Raw genomic sequence first — 15,126 nt, 5'->3', positions numbered from 1 at the left:
TGCTGCTGCTGCTGTTGCCTCCTTCTTGGTCGTTTCCCTTTGGCTCCTGGGCTCTTGCTCCTGCTCCTCTTTTGTTATTGTTGTGAGAGACTGTTAGGACTGTCGGGTTGGCTTCTGGCTCCTTACCGCTGATGGAAAACTGCTTATAGACCTTCTGTCTCTTCTTTCTTTCTTTCTCTTTTTCTTTTGACTCTTTCTTTTCTCTCTCTTTCTGGGCGTGTGTCAGTATATATTTTTATACTCGGAAACTATTGGGGCCACATTGGGGAAGCGCGCGGGAGGAAGGAAAAAGGAGGACCAAACTATCCCGGAATTCTCCGTCGCCCTACGCCAAAAGGACCTTTTCTTCTTCCACGTCAGTTTGGACAGAGATCAAATAGTTTCAAGTGCATTTACGTAAGTAGGAGTCAGGGCAGCGCACCCCATGCTAATCAAAAATCAAATGCCCCAAAGGGCTAAAAAAGACGACCGAGACTTATCCCATCTGCTCGCCCGGTTAATGGCACAGCACAGTTAAGTGCATTGCATCAATGTGAGCATCAAGAGTAGCCACATCCACGAAGTGCTTATACATGCAATTATTACAACTACCCCCCTTTTTTTCTACCTCCCAAAGAAGAGGCAAGACACAATAAACAAGACAAGATGTACTTTCCGTCATATGTTTTTCGCCCTGGCCAAAACGCATTCGGCAGAGAAACGTTATGTACAAGACGGGCCGCAGTACGTGCCTGCCGGACGGACGAAAAAGCCTTGCCCAAAACTTCTTCTTCTTCTCCTTTTTGGCGCTCTCTCTCTTCCTAAGACTCGCACACTCACATATATATATATATACACACTTGACAAGATTAACGATCAACTAGCGCTACACATGTGGGTGTACGTTTGATACTAGAAAAGCCTCGACTCTCCTTCCCTTTTTCTGCCTTTGCCTTTTACTCCTCTCTCCCAGAGGATCTATAGACTATATACAGACAGACACACACACACACACGCAGACAAACACAAAGTTTTGCTCTTTTAGATGCTGTCTGGATGTTGCTGCTGCAGCATCCAAGCGCTCTAAGAAAAACACGGGCGCAAAAGCTTCGAAAAACTTTTTCTTCTTCTTCGCCTTGCAGCTCGTTTTTATTGACGGGAGGAGGGCGGCCAAAGGAAAGAAAAACAACAACCGGGAAAAAAAGAAAAAGAAAAAAAAAAAGTTGCTTAGATAGTATTTATAGGAGTATATAGTATAAGGGATGGTAGAGTGGAGATAAGGGCGAGAAGGAGGAAAAGATGTCTTGTGTGTGTGTAGACGTTTTCACGGTTCACCCAATAGCGAAAAAGGTTCTCCTCAAAGGCCTATCCATCCTCTAGAACTCTTGTGTGTGTGTGTACTGTAATAATCCAATGCGTGTCTGTGTGTGTGTATATATTTATGAGTATATTATCAAGGGCGTAGAGTCAAAGAAAAAAAGAAAAAAAGAATAGGAGAAAAGAGAGAATGGAATGTCTATGCTGCTGCTGCTGCTGGTCTCTCAACCCCGGCTACATAATACTCACACGCCCTCTGGATGTCTGGAGAGACTTTTTGAGGTTTTGCTCCCAGACGTCCCTCACACACAGACACTTGTATTGTTGTCTTGCTCTCCTACGTGCCTCGACGTCAGCCCCGAGTTTCGTTTCCTTTGCGCTAGCGAGCCAACGAGAGAGAGAGACACAGTTGCGAGCACATTATGTGTGGCCGCCGCCGTCATGTGGGGAGAATGAAGAAGAAAAGAAAAGAAAAAAAAAGGGAAACCGAGGACAAATCACAAAAGAAAAAACAGCCAGCCGGAGAGAGAGAAATCTTTTTTTGCATGTTTGTTACACGGCCAGTTATCAAAACTTATCACCTTCCCCCCTCCCCAAACCACCACTCGCTTCTTCTTCTTCTACCTTTTCTCAACTACCAAACGCAACTCGGATTCCAGAGGGGAGAAGAAGAAGAAGAGTGTTGCACGGCTGTGTGCACATGTGTGTTGAAATGGCGTCATTGGGAATCAAACACACAAGAGGCGAACGAACAGTCAGCAGAGAGAGAAAGAAGGAGGAACAAACACACAAGCTCAGAGAGCGAGAGAGAGAGAACACACTCCGAAAAAGGGAGAGTTGGCCTTGGCTCTCTTCTTCTTCTTCTTCTTCTCTTCTATTCGTCTATCTATTTACAAACAAAAGATAAACGAGCTTCTTCTTCTTCTTCCTTCTGGAACGATGGATTCGTGCCAACAAGAGTTGGAAGAAGAAGAAGAAGAAGAAGAAGAGAGAAAGCATTGCTGACGACGCCAATCGAGGTCGAAAAGGTCAAAGCCCAGCGCAGCACAACATAGAGAGAGAAGCGAGCGCAGCACATCTCTCTCTCTCTCCAGCTGCTAACGTTCCCCAACCAGAAGAAGAAGAAGAAGGACAAGATCGGATGGTTCGATACGCTTTTATATGTGTTGACCTCGAGGCAAAATGCGAGAGAAAGAGAGAGAGAGAGAGGCAAGCCAAGCGAGCAAAACTCATACCACCACTTGAGGGGGGGGGGCATAGTTGGTTATGTATGGACTTGTGTGTGGTTCGTCTACATCTTTTTTTTTTATTAAAGAGAAGATTTCATTTACATTTGTAACCAAACAGATATCGCCGTCGAAATTCGAATATTAGGTCATCAACTGAGTCCCCCCATCCGTTGGAAATTTCCTTCAATCAATCGACGAGCTGAGTGCTGGTGGGTGGGGTCCTCAACCCGTTTTTATTGGTCGCTAATGCGAAATAAGAAAGGAAAAAAAGGAGCGAGGAGCGGGACAATCAAATTTGGCCATCGGAGATCCCTTATCAATCCTCCTGTGTAATATGTCACCGAAAAGAGGAGGAGGGGAGAGATGCCGGTAATTCCGTTTCCCCCGCTCGTCCGTGTCCCTCACAACTACTCAAAAGTCTCTCTCCGCCAACGTGAGCTCAAACTACGGGCGGATCAATAGAATCCGCCACACGCAGACGGTCCCCCCAACCCCACTCTCCCTCTCTCTCTCCCTCTTTTACCCGTTGTTGTTCACCAAAATTTCTCTCCCAATTTTTCTAACCCCCTCGACATCATCCGCAACTTTTTTTTTTTCTGATTCGGCGGAAATAAAATTTAAAAAAAAGGACGACGACGACGACAACGGTCGGGTGTCTTTTTTGACGTCACAAGCCAAAGAATCTGACTGGCCGTTTGAAATCGTAGACCAAGGACGACGACGACGAGAAAAGACGGGCACACGCGGAAAGGAGTTGAACGGAAAATCAAAACGCAAGAAACACTAGACGACGTTTTTCTTTCTTCTTCTTTTATTCTAATCTAAAAATGCGAAACATGGCGACCACCGGAGCCTGTAGAGTTGGGCTGCACACGATTCGTGTCTTTTCCCAATTGTATCCACTTACTCGTCCCAAAAATCTTTTTCTTTTCTCTCTCAACTTGAAGCTCGTCAGGGATTAAGAAAGAGCAACAACCAACCCCAAAAAATATGAAAAAAAATAATGTTTCGTTTTCTCATCACGTCTCGAGTTGAAGAAAGGAGAAACAACAAAAAATGACGTACCAGAAATTGAAAAAGACAAGAAAAAAAAAATCTCTTGAAAATTCTTTCAGACACGTTTTTTTTGTGTGAGCAAAAATTTGAATCGAAAATGAGATGGAAAATAAAAAAAGCTTCGCTTACCACCAAGAAAAAAGAGCTCGCGAGTTTAAGTTTTTCCTTTTTTGTTTCGATGATTTCGAGGGGGGGGAATAAGAATAAAAAACTCAATTTATATTTCGTTTCTCTCCCTCGGTTGGCGTGCGTGATGGATCGATGGTGGGAGAAGAAGAAGAAGAACCACACAAGACACACGAGAGAGTTGCGAGTTGTTGTCTTGATGTATCAGAAGGAGCGAGACGCATATGTAATCACGATCCGGCGACGTGTTGAGTTTCTTTGAGCCGCACAGAGAAAAAGCGACGAGCGAGAGAGAGAAAATTTCGATGACAATCCGCGCCGATTTTTTTTCAAGTGAGAACCTGTGGATGTTGTTGTTGTTGTCCCCAAGTGTGTGTGTGATGATCTGAATCAGAAGATAACAGGGAATTTCTAGCGGCGGCGGCGGCAGCAGCGGAGCGGAGCCAATTTTCAACAAAACCAAAAAACTCTAAAGAATGTACGTCCCTTCTTTTCTCCAGTGTGTTGGGGCTGCTGGAACACACACACACACGGGCGTACACACTCACACACACAGACACACCAAAAAATCAGAGCCAAAGAGGAAAAGTGAGAAAATGCGGTGGTCGCTTGCGGTTTGACGATCAAATAAAAATCGTACAACAAAAGCAGCGCGATTCAATTCGTGTGTGTGTTATCTCTCTTAAACTTCTCTTTGCAGCGGCGACGGCTAAATCGGAAATCAACTGGGCGAAAAAAGAAATAGAAAAACAACAAACTGGCGCAGAAGAAGCGGCAGCAGAGCGGCGGCGGCGGCGGCGCGTTATGTTGTGGTTTCGATCAAAAATTGAAAAATTTCGCCAAACAAAACTTTTCGGTTTATCGCTCGATGGATGTTTGTTTTTTTTTCCGTAATTTTTCCTTAATTTTTCGTGAGTGACAAGAAACACACAACACACACACAACAAAACACACAAGAGAGCGAACGGGCGCGGCCACAAAGCTGTTTTCACTAAAAAAGAAGAAAGGGGGAGAGAGAGGACTGGACGGCGGCTCAGTCCCGGCACGACTAAAGTCCCTTCTCCACCGACATCTACACACAGCCCAGCAGAGAAAGATCAGTGTGTACGTGTGTGTGTAGCTCCCCCTCTCCTCCTCTCTTTCCTCCCGTTTTCACCCCCCAAAACACATCGGGACGGACGAGGGGAGGGAGAGAGGGGAGCGGACGGGAAACGACGGCGCAAAAAGGGGAGAGAGAGAAAAGTTTTCTCTCCCGATGGAGAGAGAAGGGGGGATACACACACACACACACGAAAAAGTGGGCGGAGTCTCTAGCGCAATCCAAAAACGTGAGAAACGTGCCACTTTGAATTGTGCCGGGCGCGGAGAATCGTTCGCTTCGCCGGCAACAACAACAACAACATAGGAAAGAAGGGAGGGGGGAAATATTAGACGGACAGATCCAGCAGCAGCGGCGGCGGCGGCGGTAGAGTATAGGAGCGCGTCGATAAGGCGCAGGCGCCGATTTCTCGTCATATCCACAACGACATTCGGCGCGTCGACCGGTTCCTACCCTCCTCAGCCGACGACAACAATCTGAACGTTCAAACTCGTTACATTGTTCGCCATCAATTTTCTTCGTTTTTATTGGATTTCGTTTGTTTGCTGATTGGGAGGAATTAATGGGAGAAAAAGAAATTGATAAGTCGGCGGGGGACGTCGTCGTCTCATTTCTGCTTCGGTTGATTGCTCTTTTGTTTTCAATTTGTTTACCCAATCACGCGTCGCCCGAGAGAGAGAGAGAAATGGAATTGATAATTCCATCGTCGTCAAAATTGGTGGGGAGGAATAATAATAAATAGCAATTTTCAAATAGTTCAGAGTTTGGCGCCGTTTCCTTTTGAAAGGGACCGCCACTCTACACCAAATGGGCACACATTAGTAGTAACTTATCAGATAATCTTCTTCTATTTCTTTTTTTTTTCGTTCGTGAGTCTTGCGTCATCGTAAATCAGGAGACATACTGGTGACCTCTTCTTCTTCCCCCCCCCTTCTTTTTTTGTCCATACAAGGCCCGTCAATTTCTCTTTTTTGTTCCTCCCCTGTCGTCTTTTACACAGCGAGCAGTTAGTGTACTACTCTTCTTCTTCTTCTTCGGCTGCCGCTGCTTTGTAATGCCGGACACACGACCGAAAAGAAGAAGAAGAAACATTGTGAGTACGACTCGACATGTAAATTTCACTGGCGAATAATAACAAGTCGCTGGCCGTCGTCGTGGCGATAACATCATCCACGAAATAAAACAGAAAAAGAGAAAAACGAATAGTTTTCGAGGGGTCTCTCTCTCTCTGTGTGTACATGCAAGTACACAAGACGTCCGATTAGACCCCGATTGGATCTGACAGTGTCTGCAAGGAGAGAGAGAGAAAGGGAGATGATTCGACTCGATAAAGAAAAAAGGGAAACAACAAACTATATTTCCACAACATCGTACACACACACGTAGGGAAAAAAGGAAAAAGAACGAGTAAAGTGGCTTTTATAAAGTGGCATCGACCTTTCTCTCTTTTTCTCTTTTTTACTTCGCGTCAACTTTGTCATTCGCCTCTCTTTTATATTTTTGTTTTTGTTTGTTTCCCCTGTCGTCGCATAAAGTCTACCACGCATATCTCACCTCTTGTTTTCCCTGTCGAATTTTTCAAAAAAAAAAATACTATTCGCCAGACTGGCCGGGATGCCGGCGTCAATGCTAGACGTGCGGAATTGGGCAAACAGCACAGCGTTCGATACAAGTTTTTGTTTTTACAAGAGCTGCAATGTGGCGTGCCGTCCGGCTGTATATAGATGAGGGGGCCCTTGCTCCGAGCAGTACCTCTCGATTAGACTTTTTTGAGTAAACCCCCCTTCACTACTTGGCCGCCGCCGTCGTCGTTCTCGGCCAGCCAAAAACAAACGGAAAATCGAATAAAAACCTATTAGACTTTATAGCAGACTGACTGACTAACAGACAGAGGGGAATACAACCTATATGGGTCTCTCTCTCTCTCTCTCTCTCTTGGCTACCCAATATTCCACACGCAAACCCAGTTCGAGTGTGTGTGTGTGTGTCCCCCCTTCATCCACTTCTCTCTCTCCCGATCGGACGCCCGAGTGGCGACGGCACGCACACGGCGTCGCTCGTTTGCTCCGTCTGTGTGTGTGTGGGTCGGCGGCGGCACGACGTCGCACATTAAATCCAATGCACGCGTCACAAGTTCACAGAGACGAGCAAGGGAGAAACGAATAAAAATAAAAAATAAATAAAATAAAAAAAAAGGTCGTCGTCCGCTCGGATACAATAGAGGGGGCGGTTACGGTCCCGCCCACTTTTCGGCTCTATGAATACTGAAACGACACACTAGGGGGGGAGCGGCAAAAAATAATATATTTCAAACAAAAGTTTGTTTTCTCTCTCTCTCTCTCTCTCTTTTGAATGCGCGCGTGTTATTCTCCTCATCATCAAATGTGTCATAATAAAACATTGGCACATTCGCCGGGGGATGGGATGATGCTTTTCCGGTCATCCGGTTTCTCCCTCTCTCCCCCCTTCCACTTTTTTTTGTTTTTCTGGTTGTTGTTTTGTTTCAAGTGAGCGTGTTACATTGACGATGCGACTAACAAAAACAACACAAACTCCCCAAAACTAGACAGGCAGGGAGAGAGAGAGGAGGAGGAAATCATAAAAATTAACCGACTCTCCTAAAAGGAAGGGGAAAGTTTCCAGCTGCTCGTCTCCAGGATCAATTTTGAATTCGGTGAAATTTGACGAGACAGAAAACGGTTGCCGCGCTCCACAAAATAGCCAAAAAATAAAAAAAGGAAAAACGTTCGAATAGAACAAATTGAACGAAATGAAATGGAAAGTACAGGCCGAGGAGTTTAATTAGTCGACCTATAAGTAACATAACACCCACCCACCTAATTCCATCATTGGGCAATTGGTCCTAACCAGGGGTTCCCACTTTGATTAGTGCAAAGATGATTGGAAGAATTCAACGACCAGTTTTGGCTATTCTTGAAAGACAAAAACTGCCAGTCTACATATTGAATGATATCTTGGTTACAGTAACCTACGATATCAGAATATCAATTTGGCAATGGCAATGGCAATGGCAATTTGTGACTCCACTTCCCCGAGCAGAGTTTTAGAAATATAGACAGCTTCTCTTTACTTTCAACTGACAAGCAAAAAGAAATCGACAAAAGGAAAAATCATACCTGGTAAACTGTGACTCAACTAGATTGGAAGATGTTTGAACCGAAGCTTGAATTCTTTTCTGGGGCCAAGGTCTTTAAGTGTTTTGGGGTGATTTTGCATGACAATTCAGTCCACCTTCTCAAAAATAGGAATAAGTGTTGGTTTCACCACCGACACTCACATAATATTGGTTCTCGCCTTCCACTTTTTCCACTTACGCACTAAAATCTTGGCAGAGCTCGGCATTTTGCCAACCTGTTTTTCTCTAATCTTCTTTTGATTACGAGTCATCTTTCTCTACTTGCTTGTCCCATTGTTGAACCATCACATTTAACCACGAATTCAACTAAAACACACAACTTTACTTGCACTATCTTCATCTTCAACACGTGCACAGAAAGAATGCCGTCACCGTACTTGTAGTCTGCTACAGCCCTAAGCCCCTAATAAAGGATTACGATTTCCCCCCAAAATAAACCTCAAGGATGTTGCCATGTTGCGAATAAATAACAACAAATTGAAAACTGTCAGGAAAATTTCGATTTTCCAAGAGTTTTCCAAAAAAAGGTGCTCAAATTCAAAGATTTGAAAGAATTAATTGATTTAATTAAAAAGACTTTTCAAAAAATTCATTTTACCGGCGGCAACCCTGCTAACGAAAAAGTGAAAAGAATCGAGTAATCGACACCCACCGACGAATGTAACGTCGTCATTTGGCCACCCATAAAAAGGAAAAAAAAAGGACAAGTTTTGCTGCTGGAACGCGCCCGCCGACGTTATATTGTCGGGTGCCATCCAGCAGTAGCAGACCCCCCGCCACTATATATGTACTGTAGTCCGAATTTAATTGGGCGGAAGGAGAGAGAGAGTGAGCGAGAGAAGAGCGGGTGGTTGTGGGTGATGGGAAAAGAGCTCCCACACATCGATCCGCTCAGACTGTACTCTCCACTGTACATCACATGAGAGTATAGTAGGAGCAGCAGCAGAGTCGCCGAGTTGGGTTGGCTGGGTCCGTTGATATACGACCGATTAAGCCGGACCCCATTTAGAGTTGGATACTCTCTCACTCTCTTTGGCCCCTGATGCGTGTGCACGCCCTGGATGGTCGGTTAACATCCGAGTGGTGGGGAGTCCCAGTCCAGACACACAGCACAGCACCAAAAAAAGGGGGGGGGGGTGAAAAAATAAAATAAAGTAAAGTGAGTTGTTTCGCGTGACGATCCTTCAACCCCCCTTTCTCTCTCTCTCTCCCAACCGAAAAATATATCACGAACGATAAAACTATAAGCGCTAGACTTGTGTATCTATACCGGCGGTATTAAAAGAACCCGTTATATCGATCCCGGCAAACGTTTGTTATTTCATCACTGCATTACGTCATTTTGCAACACGACCAACAATCGAAAAATAAAAAGTGTTCAATCCTGTTTTAAGAGATCACATTTTCTTAATGATTGCCGAACTGAAACCTGATTTCCGCAGTGTCTCTCTCTCTCTCTAGAATTGATTGCGGCTGCCCGAAATTTCCTGGAAACTCCCAACTCCCGTTCCGTGTGTGCGTGTGTGTGTGTGCGGTTTTTATTAACTCGGTCGGGGCAGAGATGCAGCACGAGATTGCAGTTGGTGGTGGTGGGGGGCTCAGCTCAGCACACAACACACAAGGAGGAGTCGCCAAATGGTTTTGTGCTCGGCGGTGGTGACTCACTCACCCGACTACACACAGTAAAGAGTAGTTGGCAAACATGGCCGCCGCCTCCTCCTCCTCCTCCTCGGCTGGGCTGCTGTGTATAGCAGCAGCTGTTTGATATCCCAGACATGGAAAAATTGTTACGAGCGTATCAACACAAGAAGAAGAAAAAAGCGAGAGAGAGAGAGAGAGAACCTTTTGGCCGCCATAACATTTCCTTTTTTCTCTTTTTGTATATATATAAAAGTGTCTCTGACCTTTTCCCAGTTGATCTTTCACTCTCCTACCGATGGCCAAATGATCCGTCGCTCGGCGATCGTCGTGTTCCAGTTTCCCCACCACCACCACCGACAAACAACAACAAACTCCTCCGTTCGTTCGTTCGTTCGTTCGTTCGTTCTTTTTCGTTTCTGTTTATTTGTGTGGCAAACCGCAACATCCGTTTACGGCTCCACACATTCCGCGTTCTCTCTCTCCTACCAATTTATCTCTCCTTTTTTTCTTCTTCTTCTTCTTTTTTCGACTCTCTTTTGTCCCTCGAAATATATTCAAATTCTTTTTTTTCGAGTCCCCAAAACAAAATTCAATTTCTCTCCTTTTTTTTCTTATTCTTTCTCTTTTTTTGGCCAAATTGTTGTCGCAACACATTTCATCATATCCATCGGCGCGGTAGCTGGTCGGAATCTTTTTTCTTTCATCTCATTTCCAAGAAAGAAAAGAGGAAAAAGAAAAAAAGAGTCGTAAGGAGCCGGTTGTTGGGGCCGAGCCGAGGAGCGATGAATAATTCATTGAATGGGCAACCATCAAAGAATCAAAAGGGGGATAGGTTGCCCTGGGTGGTGTCCGTCCATTCGTCGATCCAAAAACAACAGGGGGCTCTTCCTCGACGCACGACAAGAACGGACCGAACAAAAATAAAATCAAAAACCCCCAAAAAAGAAAAGAAATCCCAACAAGACAGGCATGAAATCCTCGCAAACTAATGGCCCGTTCACGAACGTGAACCGGCGAATGTAGAGAGAGAAACGCCGGCCTGAAAAAGTGGAAGAAAAAGAAGAAGAAGAAGAAGAAGCTGAAACGTGCCACCAATACCTGCTGTGCTTGCCGATGAGCTTCGCAAAAGGGCAACGTATAAATAAGTCAAATATCACAAGTCCCCTCTATCTTTTAGGGTGCAGACATTTTTTCGGATGCCAGACCCCTTCATACGAGGGGCTACGTAATGCCCACCGTCGGGGCGTTCCCCCATCCAAATAAAAAAATAAATGACGTGCCCCAGTTCCTACCAAATTGTCCATGTCTCAATCGTTTAAACGAGGGGAAAAAAAAGGTATAACGAAACAATTATTCTGTCTTCTTTTGACAGAGGAATATTCCGTTGAAAAACGATTTCGATTCATTTAGAAATGCGGCGGAATGGCAACAATGCTCGGCTCCGCTCTGCTGCTCCATCCCGAACGACAATCTTGTAGTTACACAATGCAAGCGACAAACACACATTCGACATCTTCGTCACTACTACAACTAGACACACACTCCTCCCCAGCTGGGTAACTCTCCACCCACCGCATTCCGGAGTCGACGAAAGACTTTGCAATGTCAGCTGATTGATCCATCAATCCTTCTTCATCAAGTTCTCCCCCCCCCCTCACCCGCAACACCCCCGCCATCTCAAACTACTACCTCGCCCTCAACTCCTTACTCTCCTCAACTCGAAATGAGTTGATTTCTCAGGATATCTACGATCGATACAACTGCACCCATCACCAAACACACAACATCTTTTTGTCTGTGTTTTGGCATTTCCCTTGTATATAGTAGGTCCGAGTGATACAAAAATGTACGGGTCAACGATCGATGTCGTGTTGTTATTATAACAAGAAAAATAGTTTTGAATCCAAGGGGCTTCCGGACATTGAATTAAAAAATGCAAATGGAAGGGAAAAAAACAAAACAAAACAAAAACTCAATCTTCGTATACTATATCCCATCTGGTTTGCTGGACTCGGGATTTTTTATTTTGTTTTGTTTTCCCGTCAGCGCTCACGTAAGCAGGGCGGCTATAAGGCCGTGAAGCCATAAGAGAATCCAGTGCGTCCTATCCTGTGCAACTGTGAACGAAAGGAAGTGAAGCCTTTTCTGTGTCAAATGGGTGAGAAGCTCTACGTTTGACCACCTTTCGTCTCCCTCCCACCTCTCGACGTACACGTTCCCCACTCTTTTAAAAGGTTCTGTGTGTGCGTGTACGTGTGTGTGTGTGTAAAATTACCTATATATAGACACGGGTTCTATATTAGTGTATGAATATTGATTCGCCTTTTTGTTTTCCAACCACCCCCTAGCCCCCTTTGTCTTTCTTTCGTCCCGTCAAACTTGGAGATGTAATAAATAAATATTAACAACACGAAGAGGCCAGAAGGAAGACGAAGAAGAAGAAGACCAGCAAACAAACCCGAGAAAATATATGAATGCGCAGAGGACTTTGGACTTTCTTCCCGCTAGTCCTCGCTCAGTCAACAATAAAAAGCAATTAATGACTTTTCTCCTCGATAAGGAATAATGAAGCTATATCGATGGTGATGTGCGAGCAAACGGGAATGGGGGGGAGGAGAGCGAGGGGGGTGGTGGTAGATATAGACACACACACACAAAAACTCTCTGCCCGTTGAGCAGATAATGAGAAATGAATTTCCTCCTCCTCCCACCAGCCCAGGGACGGGAAAATGTGTTTGTGTGGAACTCATCAATTGCGCTTCGTGCGGGATTTCTATCGGGGGGAAGAAAAAAAAATGTTTGATTTTGATATTCATCCTCTAGCTTTATTCTCTACCAGTCAGAAAGAGATAGGAATATGGATGATGGCAGCACAAGAGTTTTGGGAAATGTTAGAAAGGGGGGGGAGACGGGGTTCGTTGGCTTCGCTCCAAAACAACAGCCGCACATCCGCAGCCGAGCCAGCGCCAGCGCCAGTGACGACCGGGGCCGCGCCCCTTTGATATTTTCATATTTCCCAACATGGGCGCAGTTTTTTTTAGGGGGGGAAACATAACCCACTCACACAATTCATTTGTGTCAAAAGTGTATCGAGTCCCATTCTTTCCCCGGTAGTCGTTCTAATCTAACGCTAGCAGGATGTTTGACGAGCATTTCAAAGTACGCAAAAGCCGATTACTTGATTTCTTTCCGGGGTTGTAAGAAGAAGAAGAAGAAGAAAAGGTTACAAAACGTACACGTAATGCACCCATGACGACTGGGGTGGGTGTTAGTCGAGAGATTATACCGGGTACGTTTGCAAAAGCCGGATGGACTAGCCTACTTACTACATAGGTGACTGTAATTGAATGGAGAATGCATTAACCATCTGATGGCATCTGCCAAATAAAGATTTAGGCTGGGGTCCCTTTTTTAGACAACCTCCTGTTTGGTTTATGTGACCAATGGCAAGTCACTCATCAGTTGACAGTCGATTTCCAACATTTCTTTTTTGGTGATCTTTTCTTTTTTGGCTGGGATTTCGGGCGACCCGAAACTATTTCAAACTGTTTTTCAATTAGTCCGGAGACACAAGAAGAAGGCGGAAGACACAACGGAACGAGCAAAAAAAAAGAAAAAAGAAAAAGAAAAGCAGAACAACAAAAACAAAACAAAAATCCGAGAAAAGAAAAGGAGGGCCGGGACGACGACAGATTGAAAGTCGAGTGAACAGGCGTCTCTCGTCTTCACCCACACCCAATGTCGGAGGAGCTAGTCCTGAGGAAGTTAAGAAACCCAACCCAAAAAAACTGCACCACCACCCATCGCAAGATAAATAAATAACAGCTAATGATTTTTCTCTTTTTTTTCTTTTTCTTTTTCTTTTTTAGAGAGAAAAGAAACAAGATGATTGGAGTTCCATTCCACGTTATCATCTCTGCTGGTACATCATCTCAGTCGAAGGAGAACTCAAAAAGTCTTTGAGCCTATAAATACTGCTGGCAAAGCCGCCCCCCATTTTCCTCCTCAGTGTTATCGACCAGATTTTTATCTTTGATCCTTTTCAAACAGAAACTTTGACCCCTTCCTCTCTGGTCCATTGATTGATTTCATTTTTCTTACCCCCAGGATTTTATTTTTCCCATTTAAAAAAATTTTGTTCATTTCAATTTTTCTTTTTCTCCGTTCCATTTTTCACTCGACCAAAAAGATGAAATTTTCCACACACGCATCCACACTCTATCAAAACGCCTTCCCTTCACACTCCCCATGGCCGATTGATGGGTGTGTTCCTTCTCTTCTGGATGTGAGTGGGTGGGTGTGTGTGTGTGCAACCAGTCTGATAAAAAAAAGAAAAAGGAAAAAAGATCCTCAGCCACCCAACAACAGCAACTACACCCAAACAGCGCAACCCCCAAACACAACACACAGAGAAAAAGAGAGAGGTAGTATAACACAGTGTGTATCCTGGGGGCTCCTTTTGCCTGTAAGTGAAGGTCTTCTTCTTCTTCTTCTCTCTCCATCACCGTGATCTCATCTCCAGATGCCTCCACAATGATGTCACTCTCTGCTCGACGGAGCGTGTACAGCAGAAGCAGCAGCCAAGGACAAGACAGAGAAGGGCCAAAAAATAAAAAATGAAAATCAAATCAAATATAAAAAGATCTTCTTCTTTTTACAGAGTTCCTTCCTCCTCAACACGACAGACTCGACAACAGCACTTGCCGGACTCAAACAACAACTTTGTGGGGGTTTTCTTGGATTGTCGGACATCACCGACGATCCTTGGAAGGATCGAAATCTTTTATTGAAGATTTATCAACTTGGTTGATTTAGACATACTATTGATAAAACGTTTTGTGTTGAGAAGAAGAAGAAGAACAAAAATAAAAGCCGAATAAAAGTTTCCGTCTTTCTCTCTACTGGCTCTTTTCGTGATTGGAATTGAAATTGGGGGAAGGGAGAGAGTGATCCGCTATCGATCCAGCTGGGAAATCGTTTCTTATTTGATGGAATGAGAGACAAAGACGCCATTTTTGCCTGAAGCTGAGGGGGATCTCGGTGAGTCTCCCATCACAGAGAAAGAACGAAAAAGTCAGGGCAAATAAACGCAAAGGAAGGAAGGAAGGAAGGAAGGAATGTTGTTGTTGTTCTAGTGGTGGTGGTTGCTCCCTACCGACAGGACAATCTTGGAAAATAGTAAAACAAAAAGAAAGAAACACAAGAAAGAAGATGTAGGAGAAGGACGACGATACGTAGACAATATTGGATTGGATTTGGTGCTGAAACAAGACACTCGTTCGTGACACGAGCCAGAAATCTACACACACAAACAGCCAAAGGAGAAAGAGCAAAAGAGGCAGAGGAGGGAGAGAACAAGAAGCACAAGACAACACACACAAAAAAAAGGAGAAAAGAGATTATATATATACCCCCGGTGCAAGTTCTCTCTTTTCTCTTGTATATATATAAAATAAGACACACGGAGACAGAGACGGAGGGGAGTGAAGGAGGGGCAAAAGTACTTTACTCGAAAAAGGATA

The 15,126-nt window shown here is 44.5% G+C and overlaps 1 protein-coding gene and 1 long non-coding RNA gene across 16 annotated transcripts in view; one reads left to right on the top strand and one right to left on the bottom strand.

The window, feature by feature from the left end:
* Window positions 1-15,126, bottom strand: part of LOC124195665 (hormone receptor 4-like) — a 64,273-nt gene that overhangs the window by 29,875 nt on the left and 19,272 nt on the right. For 3 of the 15 annotated variants that reach the window (XM_046590179.1, XM_046590189.1, XM_046590190.1), the window contains exon 1: window positions 3,711-4,816. The exons of 7 other annotated variants lie outside the window; for them this stretch is intronic. The gene's annotated coding sequence lies outside the window, so the exon portion shown is untranslated. Of the gene's footprint in view, window positions 1-3,710; window positions 4,817-7,943; window positions 8,350-15,126 lie in introns of those variants that run through there. 5 more of the 15 variants (XM_046590182.1, XM_046590181.1, XM_046590191.1 and 2 more) reach the window with 4 other exon arrangements.
* Window positions 13,483-14,489, top strand: LOC124195666. Its single transcript, XR_006875352.1, has 2 exons — window positions 13,483-14,028; window positions 14,127-14,489. It is a non-coding gene; the product is annotated as an uncharacterized LOC124195666 (long non-coding RNA).

The sequence above is a fragment of the Daphnia pulex genome, chromosome 6, assembly GCF_021134715.1.
Source record: "Daphnia pulex isolate KAP4 chromosome 6, ASM2113471v1".
In the NCBI taxonomy this organism is placed as follows: domain Eukaryota; kingdom Metazoa; phylum Arthropoda; class Branchiopoda; order Diplostraca; family Daphniidae; genus Daphnia; species Daphnia pulex.
The sequence above is the reverse complement of the archived record's forward strand: the minus strand, read 5'-3'. Positions and strand labels throughout refer to the sequence as shown.